The sequence below is a fragment of the Peromyscus californicus genome, unplaced genomic scaffold (genome assembly GCF_007827085.1).
Source record: "Peromyscus californicus insignis strain IS unplaced genomic scaffold, ASM782708v3 Scaffold_3__1_contigs__length_106647218, whole genome shotgun sequence".
Classification (NCBI taxonomy): Eukaryota; Metazoa; Chordata; class Mammalia; order Rodentia; family Cricetidae; genus Peromyscus; species Peromyscus californicus.
Genome location: NW_026294551.1, coordinates 85,691,145 through 85,717,684, shown reverse-complemented (window position 1 = coordinate 85,717,684; position 26,540 = coordinate 85,691,145). Strand labels below are relative to the sequence as shown.

Below are 26,540 nucleotides of genomic sequence, written 5' to 3'. Positions count from 1 at the left end.
GTTAATCTATAAGGACATCCCAGTGCAGCAATGGAGACATGGCAGCAGGGCATGCTAGAGCGCCATATATTTTTATGCATTTATTTATTCAAGCTGTGTGGCCTCCCCCCACCGTCCCACCCCACCTTTCCCTTTGCAACTTATCAACTTGAGCCCTCAGACACTCACACCCACACAATGATCTCAGCAGGCAAGGAGGAAAAGTGCGAGCAAATGCACTTTAGGAAAAGAACAGGAAACCGACACTGAAATGGCCATTACCGGGCATTGCAATTTCACCTGTGGTTTCAGCTTCTGCTGCAAGGATATGCAATGAATGTGGCCTGATTGCCTTAATTCAGTGATATTGGCAATAATCACAATGGCAGGCAGTGCCCTTGACAGCAGAGTTGCAGAGATGGAGATATGGAAAATTTCTATCGAGCACAACACACAAAAGGAATAATGGAGAGATGTTCAGGATTCCATTTTGTGGTGGAAGGGTAAATGGCAAACGAGCTGAATTCTCTTAGTGATTAGCTGGGGGTCTGATGAGTTGATCAGTTCCTGGTTCCCCTTGTCATCATGATTCTCGGTGGTGTGGGAAGATAAAAGCAGTGCGGCGATACATAACTACCAAAGAGACAGTTTGGTGCTGATTTGACTTCAGATGAAAAAGGCAAGTTTTAGAAAAATGAAAAAGAATTAAATATAAAAATAAAATCAAGTGATTTCAAAGGCAAAACACCAAAGGCCATTCCCAGAACAGGAAGAATGCTGAGCTGACTGAGAGTCCTTGCCAGCTGCAGCTGACTGCTCAGAGGAAGCCGCTGCCGCCTTTGATGCCCAAGGCCATTTTAAGTTAGGAAATCCAGCGGTTTAGGTGGGGAAAGGCAAAAGTTGATGATTCTTCAAAAGTTATCAAAATGAGTTCTTTAAAAAGGCTAAAAAGTTATCAATGGAAAAGTAAGGCAAAACCCTGGTGGAAGCTGACATTAGTGTCGAGGGTGTGCTGGGAATAGCTGGAGTGCCACAACTGTGCGTTTTTCTTATTTTCTCCAACACATTTAGAAAAACATAATTGGTCATAATAATGGCCAATTTTTACAAAATACCTTAACTTTGGCCAATACAACACAAATAATCTAATAACTATAATTTCAGGATTGTCTGCATTGCAATCAATCAAGAACATATTAATATAATTAAAAAGCACAGAAAGTTATCAGTTGTTACATTAACTGTCTACTAGTAGTTATGCATATGTGCCTATGTATGTATTTTCACACTTAAGTAGAAACAGTATAAAAGGAACTTCTAGAATATGCCTTTAATCCCTCTTCAGAATGTACTTAAAGAGTATGATAACTAAGGAGGCCTCATTCCAGGCCCATCATTAACTTGAATTTCATTGGTTGTCTCGTGCCTGTATCATTTGCTACATGGTGTCATGGGTCCAACACTGAGCTCCTTATATGTAACTCTATAGTAAAGTTGTCATTTATTTCTTTGGGTGGGGTTTGTTAATCAGAGCTTAGAGAGTTTTCCATCTGCAAGTGTTCACATTTCATTCATTTATTCATTCCTTCACTTGGTAAATATGTATGAAGTACCTATTGTATGCTAGGCATTGTTCTACCAGGGTCAAAGGGTATTGTAATGAGCAAATGAGATAATTGCCCTTATGAAGCTTACATTCGTCATGTCTGTAAGCAAGGAAATAAGCAAACAGATCACGCATCATGAAACACAGTGAAAGGGAACAGAGAGTGGATGGCTACAAAGCTGCTACATGGAGCTTTGTGTTTTGTGGAGTAGACAGTCAGCTGATATCTAAGTAGAGACTGGAAGGAAGTCAGGGAGGAAACAGTGCTAAAAGACATGATCCAAACAAGGAAGAGTGATACCAAATGGAGATTTTGGGGTAGAAGACTCAGTGTAGGTTTCTACAAATGTAGGTTCCATTGTTCTTGTCTTTTTAATTTTTACAGTATTTTTATTCTTAGAGAATTTCATACAATGTATCTTGATCATATTCACCCCTACTCCTCACTTCAACTTACCCCAAATCCATGAATTTTCTTCCTTAGATAACAAAGGTAGGAATTGTAGTAAGGCTATGAATTGAATTCTGAAGAATGCCCACTGCCAGATTCTAGGGCTGAGCTCTTCCATGTCTAATACACACTCTGCTAACAATGCTCTCTGCCCATCTCTGTTTCCTCTTCATTATTACTTGAGAACTAGGAGAAATTTTATAGCTCTTATTGACATAGGTAGAGTCAATCTTTATGTTTAGAACAATTTGAAAAAATGAAATACTTATTATACCTGTTGTTAATCATAAAATACTTCTGTAAATATTTTGTCTTCCCTAATTAAATACTTTTTTTCTGACAAAAGAAGTGTACTGATTCCTTGGATCCCTTTGTTTGATTTAAATTTATTCTCAGTTCTGTGACTATCTAAAAAACATGATCAAAGAAAATTACAGCATCACATGTGGGCCATCTTGCCTATTACTATTTGTCAAAGAGTAAAATACAGAAAGCCAAATTAATAGAGAAAAATGGCCATGTTATCTAATTATCTATGTAATTCTTAGGGCAGGATGATTACAAAAAAGTTAACAGCCATATGCTACCATCTTACCTATTTATTTTACAAAGATTATAAAATAATGATGCAATTTAATGCTGTCCGTGTGTAGTTGAATTACAACTGTCAAATTACTGGTGATAATATAGAATGATAAAAATCATTTGGTAAGCAGTTTGATATAGTTTAAAGAGCCACAAAATTATTAATCCTCTTTGATCCATTAATCCTGTTTCTGTGAACTACCTCTAAATGTATATAGAATTATTTTACTGGATCCTATTTATTAAAATACAAAATGTAAGGGAACTAATTACTTAGGATTAAAGGAATGGTAATATAAAATTTATGTCATCACTTTAGTAAGTGGTATTCAGGGATTAAAAGATAAATACTGTCATACATAACACTGAAGAATAAGTGAAGAAAATCATGCAGAGGTGACAATTTTATATAAAAGTGTATTTATATGAATGACAGATACTATAAAAATGGAAAAATAAAAATGACTTGTTATGAATGAGTGATCTGTGAATATGTAAAGTATCAATATAAATTGATACTATACATGGTCGATATATATTATGTGTTAATATACTGTAATAATGGCTCTATTAGAATTAAAATATAGAACTTTAGTGTTTTAGGAAAGCAAATTACTGACTAAGTTTGTAAAGTGTATGAGCTAGTGATGTCCTACTTTTTAATGTGTCATGATATTTTTAAGATGGTATCTATCTCTCTTACATGAAGATTCCAGGAATCCTAACTATATTAAATCACATATTAAACATATTTTCTCATTTCTCCAAATTCAAGATTTTAATTCTCTTTAATGCCCTATTTTAATTGGAATGTTGCTAAATCCGTTGACAGTCTCACCAACCATTTTAACAGCCTTTTTAATTTGTCGTCTAGAAAATTATAACTCTTCATTAACTTTGGAAGACACAAGCATTGCAGTTGTGATGTATCATTCCTCATTTTATTAACAATCTACTTAATGAAATTCAGCCTTTGAGCAGATGATAGTGACAATGGAAGCACTTGCCCTGGATTTTTTTTTCCCCTTTCACAAAATTAAGAATTTACTGATAAGCATAACAGGAGAACAAACATCCAATTCTTCCAGAGCACAAGAAATAAAGACTAAAGAAAGAGAATTTTCAGCCCACAAAGTTATAATTAATATCCATCTGAACCTTTAAACAACTGACCTATCTCGTTCCCACACCATTTGTCACAGTATGGAGACACTGTGGAGCTGGGTCAGCCATTCGGTACTTACAAACCACCCCTACTTGTATCAGAAACATTCGGGTAGCAAGCAGGTGGCCTAGAAAGGATGCTTCTTTGGGGGACACCCTAAGAATGTTAGCTCCATACAGAAATCACTTGTATTTGGCAATTGCTGTTATCACAAGTTTTTACTCTAAATATTGATTATGGGGTATAAGGATGACCAAATATATTCAAAGATATTCTAGAGAAGTCAAAGAGTTGGGGTTGACTCTACAGAGACACAGAATGAACTCATGGGGTTTTTGAAGACCATGTGTGCCTGTCTCTGCTCATTTTACAGAAGACAACTGAGGTATAAAGAGGGGAGATAAGCTGTTAAGGAAATGGCATTAAGTTAGTGCCAGAATCCTATGTACTTAAGGCTATGAAGCTGTCTGGTCTACCTTTATTCTCTGCTTGAACTAGATGTGAGGCATTGCTTAGAATTTATCTCTAAAGAGTGGTTTGGAAGAAGACTCAGTTGGTAAGATGTTTGATATGTGGGCCTGGGGAGCTGAGCTTGGATCCCTGAAACCCAGAGAAAATGTAACCATATATGAATGTAACCTAAGCACTAGTGGGTTCAAAGAGGGACTTCTCAAATAATGGGGTAGAGAATAACTAAAGAAGCCATCTGACACTGAACATCAACTTCTGGCTGCACACACACTTGAGCATGCATGTGCCTTTGTACTAACACACATGCATACACACACACACACACAGAGAGAGAGAGAGAGAGAGAGAGAGAGAGAGAGAGAGAGAGAGAGAGAGAGAGAGAGAAAATAATAATCTCATAATCTCAAAAGGAACTCTCCAGTTGAGATGTACATTTCCAGAAGAGAAAATAAGAGTTATGGTTTCATGGAGGCAAAGCTGTCACCTTGCCTGTTGGTTCTAGCCAGTGTCCTGTCTGGCAGAAGAAGGCATAGCTACTCCATGAATCCTGTAGGAAACAATATGGTCATACATCATCAACTGAGTACTGCTATACAAAAGTAAAGGAACAATTCTACACAAAAGTAAAAGAATGATTCTGAAAGATAACTTTAGGAGAAAAAAAGCATCTTTTCATGAGGTTTTGTTTGGGCATTTTACTTTTTTCCCAGGTTTATGAAGTGAATGTTGTAACACACTGAGATTAATTTTCACATAAGACCTATTTTTCCCATGGGAATCAGACATCATTTCAGTTTTTGTTCCTTTCTCATATCAAGACACTGTCCTCCCTAGGGATGATTTGTGGTATAGGTGGAAAGCTTCCCACAGATAAACACAAAATGAGACAGAAAACTCCAGCAAGCCTTACATTATCTCTTGGTTCCATTTCATCTGTTCTGGGGCATCTGTGCACTTTGGACCATACTTTAATCGATAAACCAGAGGGAATATAATACACAAAGACAACTAAACCAGATAGCTGTATGGCCTATTTATATTTGTTATCAATGGTATTTATGTATTCATTTATTTATTTTGCTTCTTTTTATTATGAATTTGTTTATTTATTCTTGAAATGAAACTATTTCTCCAGGCTGGCCTTGTGATAATCTTCCTGCCTCAGTCTTCTGAGTACTGAGATAACAAACAGGAACCACCATACCTGGCCTGTTACTGACTTTCTAATAGATACTTGATAAAAACATATCATAATCATATAGTCAGATTGCTAGAGAATATGAATAAATATTTCTAATAACATGGCATGTATAATGCAATTATATATATTCATGAATATAATTATTATTTTAATGTATTTAATATGTAATGTTACATGTGATTTATATAGCCTACATATTTAAGTGTGCACTTATGTACATATACAACAATGTACATGGTTAAGGAAAAAAACTAAACTTCATACATGCAACAATTCTGCATTTCTTAGGATTGAGTTAATTATGAGATATAATTGCCATAAAAGGATTTTTGATACATGTACATGACCCAGTATATTTCATTTCTTAATGGAGCTATAAATAATACACTGTGATCCCTAGGTTTAATAAATTATCACTAGGGCAAAATGACACAATTTATGGTATGAAGAGATAATCACATATGCTCGTGATGGAGTTAGGAGATGATATGTGGACAGAATTTATTATTGTTTTGGGTGCATACCAGATTCTAAATGCAAACCTGAAACATAGACCCATCTCAAACCCATTCTGTGTGTTCTCCTACTTTGACTTCTGTATTAGTGTCATTTTAAAATACAACTAATTCATTGTGCCGAAGTGAATGCCGTGAATAAAGGTCAATATGGGATGATGTTCCTTGAAGTCTGACAATAAAATGTGTAAGAATCAAAGCATCATTGAAAAGAATCAGTAAAACGTATAATGTATCTATATGAAAATACTCATGATAACTAAAGAAATCATATTTCAGAAAGCTATTTTAAGAAAATTAAAAAAGCATTGTGGACCATAAGCACAAAATGGGATATCAAATAAATAAATTCAGATAACTCCAACTTTAAAACTACATTTCACATAAACACAGCAGCCAAAAGGCTAGAAAAGAAATATACCAATATGTCTATTGCAATAAAATAGGTTATCTTAATTTTATTCTTTATAGGGTTTTTTTTCAAGTCTATACAATGACTATGAATTGCTTTTATAACTATCAAATAGCATTAGTTATGCAAATGACTCTTTAAAGTTGAAACACCTCATCATCTGAAAGCTACCCAGCATCCTGTGCAATGTCTTCTTCAGGGGTGCCAGGTTATACAGTGTTGTTCAGAAGTCCTCTGCCCCCCAAACTCTGAGTTTTCATGAGCATTAATGAGCACACAATTCTCCCAAAATAACATCGAGATGAAGAAAGGCTCTGAGTACTGAACATTGTATGTTAAATATTTGTTCTAATTATGAATAGCACAATTAATTTCATCTAAACGGGTGCTTAATAAAATAAGAATAAACTGGTTTAAACTAAGTCCCTAGTTGTCTGGGGTTCATTCAGGTCCCAGCTTAACAATTATTTACATTTAGTATAAACTAATTTACTATTATTATCATTTTTATTAACGTCATCAATTTCTCTGACTCGCTTTCACACATTCAAGAGGAAACAACAACACTAATTTTCCAGCCTATAATTTCTATGTAACCATCAAGCCTGGTACATCTCTTATATGAAATTAATTTTTTCTTATGTTAGTTGTTTGAGGTTCAATTCTGATCAAGTGAAATTCAAAACTCTCCCTTACCCCCTAAAATACAAACTTCCAACTCCAGAGTCACTTTAACTGTTTCCTATAAGATGATAATTCATACTTTTTTCTGATATAAGCACATTATATCCATCAAAATAGAAAATACTGTTCTATGCTTCTTTTCTTTCCCTTTAAGAAAAAAAAATGCCAGGTAATAGCAACAATAAACAGGAACACTGCATATTCTGAAGGGGTGCATGTATGTTGGGGAGTGGTTCTACAAATATTTTTAAAGGCTCCTTTTGGCTCAGAATAAAGCAATATACCAGGACTGCCACAGGAACAGGAGCTGGGCTGTGAGAAGCGATCATCTGAATACACTAAGAAAATGTAAGCAAAAAATTGCAAATAAAACTGCTTATATTCATGTAACTTGTTTGGCGACAGCCGTATAGCATAAGGAAAGCTGCTATAACTCATAACAGCATCTTGTAATAAAACAGCTCTATGCATCCCTCTCAAACTGCTCAGTGCTCAAATCTCATCAGATGGCTGACTAAGCATTACACTTTGGGACAGTAAATCTGTTTCCAATATGGTCTACATTCACAGATACTCGCTTTAGTATTCATACTAAGACACTTCCAGCTAAGTACTTATAAAGAAAGGGTAATCATATATTTAAATATCAGGATGCTATTTTCTCTGTCTATTTTAGTCATCTAGTTCACACTAGAGAGAGACTAAATGGGTCTCAGGCAACCTTCACCAAATGCGACTCTGACTCTCAGCTCTGCAGGCTCGTCTCTGGAAGCCTCAACTTCCGCTCCCATAATGCTATGCTTCTGTCTCCCATGGAAGAAGAGTCGCTCTGCAGTCTGGGCACTGTGAAGTTCTTTCTACCTCACCAGCAGTAGCTTGTAGGTTTCTTGGGAGCTGTGACGGAGCATGCCTCACTTCTGTCTGCATCCCCAGCTCTGGAGCGATACCACTGACAAAGCTAGTCTCAAGTGAACCATTTGTCGACTGACTGGTCACTTTGGCTTACTCTTTTTTACCTGCTCAGATTTGAGGCTCAGAAAACTTTCCATAGCCCTAAGGTGGGTGAGGCTAACCTGAATAGTAGGTTGCATTTTAGAGTCATTTACTGACATTTATTCTCAGGGATCCAACCTGGTTTGCGCTTTGGAAGAAGAGATTACTCTGATGGTGGTGTCGAACCACTGTGATTCAACACAGTGGGTGTCGAATCATTTATTTCTCCGTGGTATTGTACCTCCAAAGGGGATTCTGTACACACAGTGACATGGCACACACTTGTTAGGGGAAACAAGGAGCATTTTCAGAAAGACTTTGTCGCAGTTGTTTTTATTCAGGGAACTCTCCCTCTGTGTAGACAAGTATTTTGGTCCCTATCACTCCAAATAATTTGGAATTTTAGGTAGTTCTCATGATAATACTGTTGAATAGCTACATCTTTGATGAATCTGAGCTCCGGGTGAGTAGGAAAGTCTCCCTAAAGCTCACCCCTCTGTTTTTAGTAATTGTCCTTAGATGGTTTTTAAGGGAATTTTGTCTTTATTTGCTTAGGTTAGAAACTGGAGACATGGGAACCTTATAATCAGCCATTTAATCAAAACTATATCATCCATCTCTTTTTTCGTTAAGATTTATTTATTTACTTTATTTATGTGTATGTGTGTGTGAGCTGGCTTGGGATTTTGTGTAGCATATGCATGCAGTTGCCCATAGAGGCCCGAAGAAGGCAATGGAGGCCCTGGAAATGGGGTTGCAGGCAGTTGTGAGCTGTTGTGTGGATCCTGGGGACCAAACTCAGGACCTAAACAAAAGCAATATGTGTTTGTAACTGTTGAGACATGCTGTGGGATGTTCTGTATGGCAAATGTGTTGCTGATTAGTCAATAAATAAAACACTGATTGGCCATTGGCTAGGCAGGAAGTGTAGGTGGGACAAGGAGGAGAATAAAGCTGGGAAGTGGAAGGCTGAGTCAGAGAGACACTGCCAGCCACTAACAGCATGTGAAGATGCCAGTAAGCCACGAGCCAAGTGGCAAGGTATAGATTAATGAAAATGCATTAATTTAAGCTGTAAGAACAGTTAGCAAGAAGCCTGCCACGGTCATACAGTTTGTAACCAATATAAGTCTCTGTGTTTACTTGGTCAGGTTTGAGCGGCTGTGGGACTGGCAGGTGAGAGAGATTTGTCCTGACTGTGGGCCAGGCAGGAAAACTCAAGCTACAAATGGCGTCCAAGGTGGTGGCAAGAGTTTCCACCTAAAAACTGAGAAAAAGATTCTAAAACGGAACTAAAAACAGCTCCTAATTGTCTCTCTCAAATGAGCGGCAGCTGCCGGTTTTAGCTACTTGTGGGTTCCTAGCATTCGCGCTCGACCTGCCATATGGCGGGAATGAGGCCTCTGCAAGTGGCACATTAAGCTGCATGGTGGATTTAGGCTTTGCTAGTACAAAATAAAAAAAAGAGGTTTCTGGGCTACATGCTGCTTGGATAAAAGCATAGACCCATGATAGCTCCCAGAGCCAGCCGTAAAGTACCACGGCCATGTTGGGAAGCTGAGGTGGGTGGAGCCAGCAGCCACAGCTGCTGCAGTTTAAAGCAATAGATTCACAATAAAACAGATTCAAATGTAATAGTTTACAGTGTGTGTAAAATATACGTAGGCTTGAAAAAGACAAAAAAGGTGATATATACAGTTATATAAACAAATACATAGTTTTAAAAAATAAAGTCTTTAAAGAGACAGTAAAATTTATATATAAAATAAGCCACGTAAAGATGAATATTACACAGAGAATCTGGATTGTGTTGTCTTTGGGATTCTTAACTGCAGAGAGATATTTGATTGTAAAGGAAACTGAGTTAAACCCATATGTATATTTTAAAGATACCTTGACTTCAAAATTTGGATGTAAGGATGTGTTGCTTTGGAAAGGAGACTCTGCTTTTGTTCCCACAGAAAGCCAAAGGCTATGGATTTGTTCAAGATTAAGATACATCAGGTTCGACCAGCCAAGACCCCCTGAAAGGTCTCCGATGACACCATGGCCCAGATGATCCAACATCCAGAACCGTTTCAAGGCGACTGGCTCAGACGATACACCCTCATGGACTACTCCATAATCCTAAAATTTTCTTTGTGTCCCCATAAGATACAGCGCCCCCCTCCAGCAGGAAGTAGTAAGAGAAGCTACGCCCAAATTCCCAAATTATATGTAATTTTACTTTGTTAAGGTTAAAACCTTCCTTTTTGGAAAAAAAAGGGGGGGGGGGAGTGCTGTGGGATGTTCTGTATGGCAAATGTGTTACTGATTAGTCAATAAATAAAACACTGATTGGCCATTGGCTAGGCAGGAAGTGTAGGTGGGACAAGGAGGAGAATAAAGCTGGGAAGTGGAAGGCTGAGTCAGAGAGACACTGCCAGCCGCCACGATGACAAACAGCATGTGAAGATGCCAGTAAGTCACCAGCCAAGTGGCAAGGTATAGATTAATGGAAATGGATTAATTTAAGCTGTAAGAACAGTTAGCAAGAAGCCTGCCACGGTCATACAGTTTGTAACCAATATAAGTCTCTGTGTTTACTTGGTCGGGTTTGAGCGGCTGTGGGACTGGCAGGTGAGAGAGATTTGTCCTGACTGTGGGCCAGGCAGGAAAACTCAAGCTACAGAGACATCTCTCCAGCCCCTAGACCTCATCTCATAGAAGCTATATATCTCAGACACAGCCTGGGACTATGTTTACCAGGAGGGTTTTGGGGATCTTTGGGCTAGAAACTTTGTGACTTTTCTGCCATATACTAGGCAGAATTCAGAGATGGAAAGAGATCTACTATGCTGCATAGTGTTTGCACAACAGCCTCTCAGGCAGTGTGGAGAGAAGGAAACCACACTTTTTGGCATCTTAAATGTTTAATACCTTCATGATGGCCGGGTTCAGTCTCCTAGCCTGAACTCCCGCCCCCCCCCCCCCCAGAGTTCGATGACTACATACAACTATGTTTGAGTGGCTAGCAACTTTCACATACATTTATATAGTATTTCAAATTATTTAGACATTTCATCCATGGTAGGCATTTAAACTAATAGTCATTGTTTTAAGGATGTTTGTCGATTTCAAATTATTTAGGCATTTCATCCATGATAAGCATTTGAGGTAATAGTCACTCTTTTTAAGGGTGCTTTTCATTAATAACACTCACTGTCAAAATGACCCTTTCTGGAGCTGGAGAGTAGGCTCTGTGTTTAAGAGCACTTTTTCCTTTTGCAAAGGACCCAGGTTTGGCTTGCAGCACACATATTGGGCACTTCACAACCCTATCCAACTCCAGCTCCTGGGGATTTGACATATTCTTCTGGCTTCTGCAGGTACCTGGCACATGTGTGGAACACATTCATGCATACAAGCAGAATACTCAGAGACATGAAACAAAAAAGTTAATATGTTTTAAAAAGAGAACACTTTCTATAGGTACTAAGACATAAATGGAAGAGGAGGAAGTTTCTGGTCCAGAAAGACTCTCCTAACCTCCCATGGCTTGTTGTAAATGGATCTGATGGATCTGCTTAGAGTTGGGTGTGTCTGATTCAAACTGCCTGCTCTTCTACTGATGTGAAGGAAGGTAGGAAACTCGAATTGCTGGAATATGTGCAGGACAATGCTGAGCATGAGCAGTGGGGTTGGAGAAACTGGCCAGGCTTCTCGATATGCTAAACGCTCCCCTCTCTGGCCCCTGCTCTCTGTTCACACAGGAAACACCAGGAGAAATGCAAAGGTGGCTGGAAAGGGTTAGGGGGAGGTTGGTGAGGACACAGTGAGGAGCTGGCAGCAACAGCAGTCAAAGGGTGGCCTACCCTATCACCTAGCAAGAGCAGAGAGGCAAGAAGGGTCTCCCTTTGTTCAGAGAAGGAGAAAGAGCTGGCCAAAAATAAAAGCGAGTGACGGCAAGACAAGCTAATAGCCACAGTCCCATGATATAATAGCACTTATGTGGACATGGACAAGCAAAGGAAAGGGGCTTCACCTGGTGCCTCGAATGTCTCTTTACCATTGTTAGGATATAAGCAGATTCTTTCTTTGATGTCAAGGTCAACTGTGTGAACTTAGAAACCACAATGAACTTAACCAGCAGGTGATGGAGCTGAATGACTGTCAAACTAGAAACCAGCAGAAGCAAGGGCTTTTCCTCTACACCCCGGAGCACATGTTGCCCTAGCCACCACAGAGAGCTCCCAGAGATGTCTTTTCTTCATCTTTCAAATTTGTGGTGAGTGTTCACTGGTCCCTAAGGACCTGCCTGGATCTAATGTTCCAAGGACATGGCATTTCTGAGTTTCCAGGCCCTCATCATCTCTGGTACCCAGAGAAAGAGCATCTGTCACATCAATGGCACCACATTTGGATCCCGCCCTTTATTTTTCTCTTGCTAAGGTGTTTAATACTGACAGTATAATAGAATAAATCACAGCCATCAGAGCTGGGAGTGACACTGGCCACACACATTAGAGATAAACAGTCAAAAATCGCTCACCCATGCCTTCCCCTTTGCCCGAAGCCTCTGCTATCTGACAACACTAAGCTTGAACTCCGATTTCCATCTGGCTGCACAGATCAGAGTGCCAAAATAACCCTCTGCATCGTCCTAATGGCTGCAATGATACTCTGCTCTCCAGCAGCCTGCCTGCCCACACCATCTCAACATATGGATTGGATTGCTTCCCTCCGGCAAGTGTTGAGGGAAATATGGGTGCTACATAGTCGGTCAACAAACAATTTACAGCTGCTGCTACAGTCAGATCGCCTAGGTGTAATTCTCTTTCCACACCTTACATACAAATTACCTGGCCTACATCGAGCAACTCAACCTTGGCTGTCCTTGAGCAAAAAGGTAATCTTCCTGTACCAGCTTCATAGAGTACAAGGAAGCGTATACTAACCACTCAGAAAATTCAACCAATTAACATTACTTTCGCAGCTCTCCGTGTCAAATGAGATCAGGTGAGTATGGAGTGCTGTAAAAGCATCAGGCAGACCCATCACGAGGAAGACAGAAAACTCCAGAAGAACCATATTCTAAGAGTGTGGCCTGATCAGTGATGTGAATGGTGGATACTTTAAAGATACCATTCTTCTTCTTCTTCTTCTTCCTCCTCCTCCTCTCTCTGATAGTAGATTGACGCATGTAATCTGCATGAAAAGTACTTATACTCCTTAAAGTGACTGATGGAAAATATTATTAAAACATTTTTATAAGTTATTTGATATGATGCTTAATCTTGATTGTTGAGTAAATTTGGAACCTTCTAAGAGACACACCTGTGGATGGATCTGCAATGGTGTTTCTTGGAAGGAATAACTGAAGGGGGTAGATGCTCCCCCAGAGTGGGCAATATATTCTGGTGATAGTCTAATATTAGGAGACCCAAAACTTGCTTTTTGCCCACCTGCAGTTGCATCTATTCTGTTGTTGCTACTGTTGCTCTTAGCCTTCACTGGCATGGGAGCCCAGTTTCTCGGGATTGACAATGCAAACTGAAGAGCAGTGGCTCTTCCGAAATCCCTGAGGACGTTAGCCCCTTGGATCTGCAGAAGCTGCTAGCCTAGCACACTAAGCAGCTACCATGCTCTCAGCCTCTCCAGATTGGAGGCAGTCAATGCTGGACTATCCAGCACACCATTTTATGACTATTGGTTATCCTGATGTGAAAAATAAGGTAAAGAGCTACCCATGAGCACTGACAACATTATTGCTGGAATGTGAAGTAGTTAGAGGATCAAAGGGATTAATAGAAAGATGTTGTAAAGGTGTTCTGATATCTGAAGCTGAGATTATGTCATGTGCTATTAATTATATTTTTGTTAACTTCCCAACAAATGCATGAGATACATGAAAAGAAATGAAATTCATGTTGCCTTTCTTTCAGGTAACATGCAGGGCTGTCCTAGAAAGCATTCAAGGTATCCAGACTCATAGGTGCAGCTCACTGTATTATGGATGAGAGTGTGATGGGTCTGGGAAAGCCATCACAAACCAGAAAATCTTGCCTTCCAATGATCATTTCCCAAACTCCACTAGTAGAGGCAAATGGCAGGCCTGAGAGGATAGGGTGTTAGGTAGGGGGATACAGATGGAGGCTTTGGGAAGAGACACCTTCCCTCCAGACTCTGGTACATGACAGGAATCCCTTGTTCAATACACATTGATTAAATATCCAAAAATACTGTGCTGGCTGCTGCTAAGGGAGCAGGGGCACGGTTGTGGCCCACAGGGAACTTATGGAGTCTGTGTATGGCTTCCTACTGTGCACTTTGTGAGATCTGACATGGTGACTTCAAAGGGGAAAACAATGGGAGACTTCCTAGGCATGTCATGAGAAATCCCTTATGAACTGAAGACACTATCAGTAGCTACAATGCCAAGTAGGCAATTTTCGGTTTTTACAGTGTTTATGTGACTCTGAAACTATTCTAAAATGAAAAGCTTATTAAAATTCTCCTAAAACCCAACCAAACCACACATGTAAACAGAAAAGCACAAGATTCCTTCTGTAAAACAGTCTGAAACGAATGGGAAATCTTATAAAGTTTAGTTATATTCAGTAAGGATTAAATTGTTCTTGCAAGTCAAGCCCCATGCTTTTTCAGTCAACCTGCCATGTCCTGAAACACAGGCACCACACTGGCAGCCTCGGGAAAGTCACTGCCCTATAGAATCTTCTCTTGGCCCACACAGTGACTCTGAAAAGGAATTAGCTGCCACTTTTCTTAACCTGATTGACACCGTTAGCAGAGACTGAGGCAAGGGCTTGGGAACAAGTTGCTCCATTGGGAAAGATTTGAAAGAGCAGAGTGAGGGACAGGAACAGAAGCAGGGGAGGAGGGAAATCCAATTCAATGATGAGTCACAGAGCTGCTCCCTGCCTTGAGGACCTCCTGGGAACGGACCCAGGACTCTCCATGGAGCCTTGGGCCCTGCATGGCAGAATGAAGGAAGGCTATTTATCACACCTATCACAAGTTCACCTTTTAGTTTATTAGCTCAAATAAAAAAAGCCACCAGCTGTTGTCGCCCTGAACTCCTGGACTTCATTGTCCTGCCCAGGAGTATATTCAGGCCCTCAGTAGCAGGAAAGACCAAGGCAAGAAATGAAGTCAGGATGTCACTAGAAGCTTACTTTGCTCTGTGAATGAGCCTTCTAGGAACGTTTAAAATCTAGAAATTTCATGAGCAAATTCTAGCTTTCCTCTTTTCATCAGAAGTTGGAAGATCTAGTAGAATTAAACCAGATTTCCACAATGAAACCAATGTGCCTTTCCTAAGAGGTACTAATTCTGGACATGTAAGCTCCAAGTGAGAGTACTCTCCAGCACATCATGTGCTTGAAAACCTAGTCTACTTCATCTATCTATCTGACCTGCCTAGTCCCTGTGATTAGGGGACATTCTGCCTCTGTGTAACTACCCTTACTCTTAATACACACTCACTCCAGAAAGGAGGTAGAGACACACTACATGTGACACCCTTCCTCAGCATCTTCACTTTTCAATCTGAATGCAACTAGCCTATACTTCTTCCCATGGAGATACCAAATTCATCATTGCTGCTTTGACTTTGAGGGTGTTAGATCAATTAACATAATTAATTGATTATGAACTACATCCCCAGCCAGGTGCTCAAATTAAATCTCCACTTACAATGTTTAACAGCAAGCAAGATGAGGAGAAGCAGAGCGGATGGAAGAATCAGGCCACCTGCTTCTCCTGCCTCAAGAGTAGAGGAGTGGAACATGGCAATAGACTCACTTGTGTTGCTTCTTGAGATGGCACGTGGCAGGCCACAGTTGCACGAACACTAAAGAGTTGGCTTCTGGTTGGGATAATGGAATATATAAATTGAAACCCAATAAAAATTAGGGTTGATCTAACAAATCTATACTGATAGGCTTCTAAATGAAAAATGAGAGTCGAAGTCACTACTATACTAAGAACAAGGCCTATAGCCCTGAGAGTGCCATCAGTCACCAAAGAAGGGGCTAGATTAGGAAGTGTGTCTGTTCAGGCATAGGATGATGTACTCAAATTTGATTTATATAAAAATATAGTCCTTAGAAGCTAGAGGGATAGCTTAGTTTATAAAGTGCTTGCCTTGTATGCACATGGATCTGAGTTTGATCCCCAGATGACACTGTAAAAATGCCAGTAGTGGCGCCATGTACTTCCAGTTCCAGTGCTGGGGAGGCAGGCGAGGGTCAGGCAGCCTGGTCTAAGCGGTGTGCTCAGTAGGATGAGAGACTCTGTGTTGAAAAATATTTAAACCTGAGCAGGACCTGAGGAACCATATGGCAAGTAGCGCTCTCTCTCTCTCTCTCTCTCTCTCTCTCTCTCTCTCTCTCTCTCTCTCTCTCTCTCTCACACACACACACACACACACACACACACACACACACACACACACACTAAATAAATTAAACAAATGAACAAATCAATATAATATTTTAAGTATCCACCTTTAGGGCATCCTTCATCCCACCCCTCGCATGTAGGAAGCTGTGATGTACCTGGTCTTCAGGTGGGCTTCAAACACTGGGCTTTTTAAACTCTCCAAGGCAGCAGACACCCCACCACCAGTCCAGAGACAGAGATGTCCTGGAATGTGGCCGGGTTCACTGCCTCCTCAGTATTCAGCTATGACAACTGGGTACTGTGTGATGGTCTCCCTGCTGTTCCATCTCTGGCTTTCCAAAGCAGAAAGTGTTAACTGGGTCAGCTCTGTGAAGAGCTTTTGCAGTGCAGACAAATGTCAGGGGACAAGCATTAAATGAAATGTCACTGAAAACTAAGGAGAATTTGAACCCAAGGCTGCCAGGTGAACAGGGGTCCTTTTAAATCTGATGGTGAGTCACCTGAATCCACAGTCATTTGAAGAGAGATTAGTTTGGCCTATGGATATTTCTGCTGCAGTTGCCTGGAATTTTCTTTTTAGGACATTACAGTAATACTTGCCCACCCCCCACCCCCCGGGCTTTTATCAATGTTCTACCTGCAAAAACTAGATCCATAGAAACAAATTTAACCCTCTGGAATTACTTTCCAAATACATTCAACATTTTGGTTCAAAGTGCTACAAATAAAATCAGTGCTTTAATTCCCAGCACGTGGGGCAGACCTTAACCGCACAAGGACACACCGAGAAGCAAGCATTACCCGGTCAAGGCGGCTCCAGACATAGGGGAATTTAAAAGAAAGTGCTTCAAACTATTTTTAAAATAAAATGCATCCCACTGGGACTGCAATCGCCCAATGCCGACTATTCATAAATCAGGGAACAAAGAGAAGCTTCACATTCTCCGTCTCTGGCCAAAGGAAAAGAGAGAGAAGTAGAAGAGGTTGAGCTGAAAACACAATACAGCCCACCTGACTCTCTCTGTTGATTCTTTTTCATTCTTGAAAAGATGCTTCTGTCTTGGGGAAAATGCATTAAGCATAATGCTCACAGTAACTTTGGCAAAATATTCCAAATATTATAAAAGGCTGTTGAACATTATTAGATAAGTCTGTGCTGCAGTTATTTTTAATATCTTTGTGCACATTCGATATTTGCTCTGATGGTTCCCAGCAGAGATTTATGACTGAAGGAGACCTGACTTGAGGTTGAGAGGGGAGGAAGGCAGCTCGTGCTGGAGGAATATCGAGTCACTTGGTAGAGTGAGAGTCTGACTACAGCAGCAGAACCAGAGCTTGTGAGGCGTGCATGCCAATGAAGGTGCTCACGGAGTGAACAAGAACATGGATTCATTCTGGGGGACATGCTACAGCCCCCTCCTACCATATCTCTAGGGATGCTTCTGGGATTGCCAGAGCTGAAAATTAAATTATAAGCCTCAAACATGACATTGAAAATGTAATGTTTCCTTTAATACTATCAGTGTGGTGACTCATCAGTTGGTGGCGTAGCACTAGCCATAAACCCAGCCTGCAAAGCATAATGAGGCAGACCCTGACCACTGCTCCATCCTTCACTGTACACATTTTTCTCAAGTTTCCAGTGAAAAAGTGGTATCCATTGCTGAGCCTATATACTCTGAAGTTCTTCTACATATGCAACAAAAGAGGTCCCCACAGATGCTCCACCACAAGAGGTGACACCAGCCTAGAATGATGATATTCTGTCACCAGCACCCAGATACAAGGACCTGAGACTGAAGTTCAATATGTAAGCAACATGTCCTGCAGCAGAAAACATTCCTGTTGGCCTCTCATCCAATAGGTTGTGGTGTTGCCAGGCTGAACAGACAGCTAGACAGACAAACAGGCAATGGTGTCCCTTTCTGTGCTTTAAATAATCCTCATTTGAAGGAGAGACAAGCCAATAATAAAAAAAAAACCAAACTTTCTTGCATTATATCTGTAAGTAAAAGCAGGACAGCTCAGGGTACTTTGCTTAGCTCCTATTCATGGAGAGTCTCAGTAAGCTAAGTCTACCTCAACTAAGCCACTCTGAGACAACACAAAGGCAGCCTATAAGAGGTGAAAGAATATGGAAGGCACAAAGTATCACCAAAGAGAAAGCCCACAGTTGAAGTCTCTTGTGTGAATAGGTTTGGAATAGACAGAGATTTGGTATTCTACAAGGAAGTGAATAGAAGAGATCATGATAGGAGTATTTGACTCAAACCCTTCCTCCCTGTCCCTTATTTCTCCTTGTCTGTCTCTATCATTTCTATCTCTGTTCCTCTCTCTCTCTCTCTGTGTGTGTGTGTGTGTGTGTGTGTGTGTGTGTGTGTGTGTGTGTGTGTGTATGTGTGTGTGTGTGTGTGTGTGTGTGTGTGTGTGTGTGTGTATGTATGTGTGTGTATCTGTCTCTTTCTCTCTGGTTCTACCACTATACCTCTGAAGCATTATAGATTAGATGCTGGGCTAGGGGGCTTTGACCATTTAGGCAAGTGCTCTATTTGGGAGCCACGTCTTCGGTATTTCAACTTTCTACCTCAATCTGTGGGCTAAATAAAAACATACTTTGGAGACAAATAAGTGCCTATTATACCTGTGACTTCTGGCTTAGGAGACAAAAATCAGACTGACTCTAATTATTGAGATAGGAAATAAAACTAACATTTGGAATAAGAAATCAAACATAGCCAGGCACAGTGCGTAAAGTATAGTGAGGCTATTCCAGTGCCTCATCAAAAGAAAAGGTTCTTTTCTTTTCCTGTCCTTTGATTGTCTGAGTCCTCATGGGATCTCCTTATTTTTTGGCACATTTTGCCAAGATGATCACACCAAATCCCAGGAGATTATTAACTATCAACTCCTCCATCTCTATACTTTCTATACAGCTCAGGCTTCTCTCCAGGACATCAAAAAAAATTGTACAGATAACTGCCTGTTAGCCATCATCACTTGCATGGTGTAAGAACACCTTGAGTTCAAGGGGTCACAGTCTCACAAACCGTCTTAACCCACAAACAAGTTCATCTTCTGTTTTAAGCCCTGGGGATTAGCACCAGCACAGAGAGAACTGGAAGAATTGGGATCTGTGGCAACATCCACAGCTCTCCTTTTAGCCTCACTCTGTTTGTCCCATGCCATCACTTCCCAGAGAGTCTTGCTTTAATCTTCCAAGCATCTTTAGTTTTCCCATTAAAGTTGCCAGCAGGCAGATACAAAATGTTTATTCACTTGTGCTCAAATGTACACACACACACACACACACACACACACACACACCTCTGCTCAGAAGTTTGAAGTTTGGGCCTATTTAGCAGATGACAGAGAATACACACTAGTCTGTGTTTTGTACATTGGAATACACATAATACCATCTTTCTCAGAGCTTTCCTTGCCATAGACCCACTTGAGGTACTCTGCCTATACTCTTGCTCTTGACATAGGCAGGCAGCTACCATGATTGAGGAGAGTATTCCAAATACTTAGAGCATTCTACTTCTATACTAAGGTACATGTCTGCCATTCCAGAAAAAATTGAAGAAGCAATCCATGCACTTCTGCTTCTGAGGTTATTTACAAGCATTGACCTTTCCAGGCTCTTAAGGAAATGGCATCACAAATGCAGTATTTTCCTATGGAGGAGAAATCAGCTATCACCAACCTGAGTCCCAGGACAACAGATATATCGCCACATGCACAGCATCATGAAACGCCAAGTCCAGCCATCCCTGTGATCCCAGTTCAGGCCAGTAGGTTTGCATGCTTAAATACATTATCTCCCAATGCACCCACTGGCAATCCTGTTTCCCTGTGACATTTTCTATAAACAGAAGCCAACGCAAATGTCCTAAAATGCCACTAAAGTCTATTTCCCTCTACCACCCCAGTTCCTTCACTCCCACACGTTTGGCTAACACAGATTTCTTTAAATTCTTAGGACAACCAAACTCTGCTACTTCTGGCCTTTGCATATATTTTTGTTGTTTGTTTGTTTTACTAACTACTCTTGAATCATGGATGGCTCATCTCTTATTTGATGCACAAGGATATCACAGTTTAGGGGAGGCCACATCTTTCAGGGTGATGTCTCTCTCAACTATCCAAAGTTTTCCTTTCCATAGGGCTTATCATACTGTATCTAATTATATATCTATTATATAATGTCTCTTCAAAACTGCCAACCTTTGTTGGATGGTGTTTTTACCCATGTATTGTTTTTTTCCAAAAAATAGTTTTTATTTATTATTATTATTATTATTATTATTATTATTATTATCTGGTGGTTAATTTGAAGAGAAAAAGGCAGTGTTTATAACCTACAGCAATGTGTAGTATACAAAACACATCAGGGGAAGGCCTTAGGAAAGGGGACATCTAAAATTATGGAACAGATGTATGTTGCCAAAACATTTCTAGGTTCTCATTGGAAGACAAAACTTTAAGATGAATGAAGAAAAATTAATGGGCATGATGTGGTGAACATCAACATCAAAAAGTCAAGAAGAAAGACATCTTGGAAGACTACCTACAATAAAAGGCTTGTGGTACCATCTTGGAAAACTACCTATGATAAAAAGGTTGTGATACCTTTCCTAAAGGCTGGGCAATTAAAGCAATGCAAATGGATTTTGAGAGAAAACAAATAAGTTTGTAAATTAAATAGAAAGAAATATTCACAGGAACATTTGCAAAGTGCAAGTAGTATTTGGAAAAACATCACAGGGAGATTTCAGTGCTGAGCATCGATGACATTGGGGCACCTGTTATAAGGTCAGTGAGTTTTTCTTTCTAACTTCTGATAGCAGAACCTGTCTTTCCTACAAGTAATCCTATTATCTCAGCTTTAATAGAAACCTACTCTCTGTTATCTAAAAGCACAAGAAAGGTCTGAGTTTCAGAAATATCCCACCAACATCACAGGAAATTTATCAGAACATGTCCAATGACTAGTCTAGCTGAAGGTTTCTTGGCAGTGTTCTGCTGAAGGTTGGAAAACATTGTTTTAAAAAGGAAAGGCCCATTTTTCCATAGTGTTTCCAAGTAAGAGGACTTTGACAGGGAGGTCTTCTTCAGACATCTTCAGGTAGACCTCTCTGAAGAGAGAAGCCAAACAAAGAAAACAAGAAGCAAGAGAAGATAAGTGTGGTGTGAAAGGTATTGCTAGGTCTTCTAGAAATGTCAGTCAAGACATTTTTCCTCATAAGCTAATGAGAGTTGGGACAGCACCACTTGTAACTAAAGTTGTCTTGAGAAATAGAAACACTATCCTTTGAAGTGCTATAAGTAAGAATGTCTTAAGGAAAGCCCTAGGAAGAAGGGAGAATAAAACATTGGGATGAAACTCCAAGGACTGAGAGTTCCACAGACAATGAATGAGAAATGGAAAATGAGTGGAAAAAATTTTACATCTAAAGTTGAATGTGAAGTTGCCAGTAGTCAACTGTCTGATGGATAAACTGCTGGACCAATGCCTTAAAGACTGAAGTTACTGGAAAATACATACCTATTCCTAGAAGAGTAAAGAATACTAACACTAAAAATACAGAAAGGATCAACTCAAGGAGACAAGGTGCCTAAATTGTAAGTGATGAGAAGGTGTTAATTTTCTTCATGGATTATACAGATTAAGTTTTTTCTTAATTAAACTTATTCCTGAAATACATATTTATTTACATATCATAAAATTCACACCTCTATAAAACTGTGTCCAAGAACCTTACCATACAATATTTCTTTCAGCCCTTTTATTTGCAATGTGTAAACTTGTTTGACTAGTGTCTTTCTTCCAGTGTGTTGGAATCAATTGACAGTTGCGAGACGATTTCATTCATTCATTTATAAAAATTGGGACATAATGTGTGAGTTGTGTTCATCTTTGGAAGCAAGAGTTATAGTCTACAGGGAGTCAGACTCACTCTCTCAATAAGCTGGAAGAGGGATTCTCGGTTTGAAGATGTCATGGCGGTCAAATGCAAGGAAATGAAAGATTTCTGCTGTCTGAAATATTAGAAATGTCAGAGAATGGATGATTGTTACTTATACTAGTCATAGGAGGATTAAGATAGCAGTCATTATAATATCTCCAGCTGAATTTATGAAGGGCAGCATCCATATTATGACAAGTGCACACCTGAAGGAAACAATTCCAATATTAATAATTGGTTGAAACTCTTCCAAAATGAAGGAAAGTGGCAGTCTTTTTTCAGTTTGATGCAGGTCACTCTGGTACTACACACAGCATTGTCTATCATAAATTGTATACATAGGTTCTGCATTCTTCATTCTATTACCACAAGCCTCTTACATGAAGGAATAAGAATCTGAGTTAGTCAACCACGATATTGTAAATCATGTAATACTGAAAGGTCATAGAGGCTTCCTCATAGAGTCCTTCAGACCTTGTAAAACAGCAAGACAACCAAAAAAAAAAAAAAAATGGAAATGCTGTTATTCTCTGCTGCATTATGAAAAGAAGTATTACCTAGGGATAGTAGAATATATTTATGGCAATCTCTTCAAGTTACATTTTGGTCTTGCAAATAGTAACCGAACCCTCCAACCTCATTCAAACCTAAAGGTTGTTCCATATAGCTAAATAAAAGTGCTGGGGTTTCCACTTCACAGCAATGATTTTAGGATATTCACAAGAGATATTTGGAGAGATTTGTGGACAGGAATTCTTACAGGTTTCCAATGCATCCAAGGTATCCAAAGTACCTTCTCTATCTAATGTCAGCTAAATCAATACAGATAAGTGTCTCCAGCTTGCTAGTGGATCGTAAATTTCTGGTTCATTAACATGGGCTACATTTATGTTATGCCAAATTACACAGAGCAAAATTTATTGCACAAATTATTTTAAAGATATCAGAAGTGAGAATATAGTTTATAAAATACTCAGATAAACTTAGTTTAAAATGTGCATATGTGTGTTTACACATTTCTAAAGTACATTAGTTAGTGACATATATTGCCTTTTTTAGAACTGACTGAGCTAATAAAAGCAAACTTTCAAAAATCCAATTTTTCCTAATTCTTTATTTAACCTTGACCCAAACAGCTTGAGATACACAGAAGAATTCAATCTTGCCTCCTCCCCCCTCAAGAGACTTGAACTACTAACTAGAAGGGAAGGCTTTTTGAGGAATAAACACCAGGGTGAATCTTTTGGTCCACTGGGCACAGCTTTACACAGCAAGCAGCCAGTTCTGCTTAGGTAACCAATATCGTTCATATCCTAAACTTACAGCATTCTTGATCACCATTTCGGGTTGAGAGGTTGGGCAATAGGTGATGACTACAAGGAATGGTAGGGAACCTTTGCTGGAGGCTCAGTGCAGTTTTCCTTCCTAGCAAGTTTCGTATGGCTCATTTAGTATAAAGGTGCTGTAGGAGGGATCAATGCCAGGAAGCCTAAAAGGGTGGTGCTTATAGAATAGAATTGCATAATAGGGTTACAGACCATGAAGGCTGGGGCTTGAGGTAGTAATGACTTCCTACATGATTAAGAAAAATTTCAAAGTGCTCATCCATAAAGAGTTGGAAATTGAACATCAACCGTCCTTCCCACCAGATTTTAGAGGTCTAATCATTGGGTTTTGTTTGTTAACTCAAACATAGTTCGTCAATATGACTCATTGTATGTGAAAACTGTCTCCACTTCTTATGTACCTGACCTTGGATAATTCAGTTAATCTTTCCATGACTCAGTTTCCTAATCTATTTAAAAAAAAAGAGGGGGCCAGGGGAGAATGAGCAACACCTTACTACATTGTGAGCACTGAGTTTATACAAGTCAAATGCTTGGATTGGCACTTAACACAATGTACTCGAGGACTGGTAGAATTGTTTTCCTCTTGTTGCTGTTGAATGTTAACTAAAACAATGTACTCATCCTTGTGGAGCGCAGAACACAGACAAGAGGTGTAGTCACATAGATATGCAAAAGCAGAAGGAATTCAGGTCTGAGGCAAGGTTCCTAAGCCATGCAGAACAGCTGCATATCACACTGCTCTGCACCCGAACTTCACAGTCCACAAGAACAGGCTCATGCAAACTGCTAGGGAACTTGGCCGACCTCCATTATTCAAAGTAGAACCTGTTTCCTGAGAGGCAGTGGGGTTCGGTGCAACCAGGTGTCAGACCGCTGCTTACTTTTGTCATACGCATTAACTCCAGAACTACTTGAATGCTATTTAGTGAAGGATTAGTCATTTACTAATTAGTAATTACTCCAGTGGCCACAAGACCTAAGGTCAGCAATTCTCTCCCTTCACACCAGGAGAATGCACCACACCAAGGTGGAAACCAGACAGGTAATTTACATGTCTCTAATTTAGAGGAGAGATAATGTTAGAAGAAGGCAGAGAAGGCATCTGTGTTGGAAACAGAGTACAAGCAATTTGACAGGAGCTTCCAATGCTTCTCCTGGGGATGCCTGGCCCACTTCTCCTGCTGGGATATGGCCTATTGTCCTGTTTGATCTCTCAGCCGGCCAGCTTGTGGAGCTGGATAAGGTAGGACCCTGGACCCCCACATCACTTTTATTGGATGGCAATTCTTTTCTATGGGAGCATCTGGAGAGCCAACCAAGTGTGTTTGCCAAACTTGCTTGTATGTGAGAAGCATGTTTGTTTTATGATCAGTGTCTTGGGTTTTAAATAAAGAGACTGTAGGAGCTGATCCCACTATGATCCTGGCTAACATACCTCTAGGCTAATAAGTACGGAGATGATCCTGCACTTTGATTTCATGAATAAGAAAATAAACTGTAAAATGCATGGCATTTAAAAATTATTGTTATTACTGAGTATAAAATTTATTTTAACCCTCTCTGTAGTGGTTCAGTCTCAAGCTGCATGTGCCACTAGCCAGATTGTATCTCCAGTTACTCCCCTCCTTAAATATGCGCTTATTTACTTCCTGCAGAGTTCAATTTTAGAACCCATCAAAGTAGATCCACTCAGCCTCTGACTACATTTTCATGCATAAATTCATAGATGCCTTCAGAAGGAATTGCACTTACATATGCAAATACTTCCCAATGCCTTTTCATTTCTACTTTTGGACTGCACAGTTTTTAATTCATGCAAACACATTACGCAAACAAATATGGACTCAATAACAACACACGGCATGTGTGAATTGTTAATTGCAAAGCCATGAGCTTGATACGGCCATGCTACTTCCATTATTATCATCAATGGAGGGACCCGTGATGAAATAGGAAGAATAAAAAAAGTATACTGGAAAATAAAATCCCAGCATTTGATTTTGTGTGATGTAAATATCAATAAGGAACAGGGTGGCAAGCAAATCCTCAGCTCAACAATAACCTGGAAGCTGCAGCTTGCTTCATGATCCAGAAGCCAAGGTATACCTTCCATGGGCTTAAGGAGCAAGAGCTTCATCTATTTCAGCCTAGAATTACAGGACACAAAAACAACACAAAAGCCATGACAGGAAACGGAATCTTTCAACCACACTGCAGGTCTGCTGCACTTTCAAAAATGTGACTTTATTTTAGCAATGCCCTTGGACACGATGGCAGGCATCCTAATTTCTCCGTGTTCATAATGTGAGCTCTCTGCTCATTAATTAAACGAGGAGTCCTTCCCGTTTTCCTTCCACTTCCCACTGTCCGCTACGTGGGGCCAGGTGTGAGCTTAATAAAACAAACCACATGTTGAAGTTACTCACAGATCAAAGGCATTTAATCCAGAGCAGTCATCAGACAGCCCTGTTTTCTCCTGGAGGATCAGTACATGTCATTTTCATGAAGAGGATGCAGAGAAAAATAAGACTAAAGATCAAATAAAAATTGTTTCCTACAAAGGTCTACAATGACAAGAAAAGCAATTTCAACTGTTCATTGATTTCTCAAAAAATATTTTGTTAAATACAACAGGAGCAAGGATCAAATGGGAGTATCTGAACTTATTCTCAGAACAACATCTGGCCTGTACATTTATCAATCTTGGACACTATACTACTTAATCGCACATATGTACATTTTTCTATAAAATAAAAA

The 26,540-nt window shown here is 39.7% G+C and overlaps 1 protein-coding gene across 13 annotated transcripts in view; it reads right to left on the bottom strand.

Moving 5' to 3' along the window:
- Tenm2 (teneurin transmembrane protein 2) overlaps nt 1–26,540 on the bottom strand; it is a 1,246,916-nt gene that overhangs the window by 914,010 nt on the left and 306,366 nt on the right. The window lies entirely within an intron of this gene.